This window comes from Nomascus leucogenys, chromosome X (assembly GCF_006542625.1).
Source record: "Nomascus leucogenys isolate Asia chromosome X, Asia_NLE_v1, whole genome shotgun sequence".
Lineage (NCBI taxonomy): Eukaryota > Metazoa > Chordata > Mammalia > Primates > Hylobatidae > Nomascus > Nomascus leucogenys.
Window position 1 is genome coordinate 41,017,877 of NC_044406.1, and position 940 is coordinate 41,018,816.

At 31.7% G+C, this 940-nt stretch overlaps 1 pseudogene; it reads right to left on the reverse strand.

Annotated features, from left to right (window-relative positions):
• Positions 1-634: 634 nt before the first annotated feature.
• LOC115833403 lies at positions 635-735 on the reverse strand (annotated as a pseudogene).
• Positions 736-940: the final 205 nt, after the last annotated feature.

Sequence of the window (940 nt, forward strand, 5' to 3'; positions counted from 1 at the left end):
CTCAAAAAGAGAAACCTCTTTGTATTTAAAAGGTAATACATTTGTAGTGTATAAAATCTAGAAATGATTTAAAAGTATGAAAAATAAAAATAACCCTTAATTCCACCACACAAAGATAAATACCCACTGGTACAATATTAGTACATTTACATCCAGCCTTTCAATATGTGCATGTCTGTATAAGAATATGTATATATATGCATATATAGTTCTTGAATTGGACTTGTAATATGTTCAGGTTTATATACAATTTTTAAATTTACCATTATATTGTGAGCCTTTTTCAGGATCATTAAGTAGTCTTCAAAAACATGGTTTGAAATGACAAACTATTATTCCTCCATGTAAATGCACAATATATTCTAACTCTTCCTAAATGTTGGACAGCTAGGATATTCCAAATTTTACCATTATGAATAACCCTGCAGTGGAAGACACTTCAAGTACATAAATAAATGTGTACATCTTTAATGGCTTTCTTAGGACAAAATCCTAGGAGTGGAAAAACTGGATCAAAGGATATGAAATTTCTTAAATATAATTCACATACCATAAAATTCACTATTTCAAGTGTGTAATTCAGTGGATTTTAGTGCATTCACAAGGTTGTGAAACCATTACCACTAATTGCAGTAAAAATACAGAGCATTTCACAAATTTGCGCATTATCCTTGTGCAGGAACCATGCTAATCTCTGTAGCATTGCAATTTTAGTATATGTCAGCCAACGCAAGCACAGTAGGAACATTTTAAATCTTCTGATAACATATGCCAAAATTCCCTTAAGCAAGTGTGTACCCATTTCCATTCCCACCCAACAATGTATATCTATTTCCCCACAACTTTGTCAGCACTTGTCTTTAAAAAGTATTGCCAATATCACTGAAAATGGCATTTCATTGTTTTGTCTCTATTACCAGCTCTTCTTCCTCTTCATTGA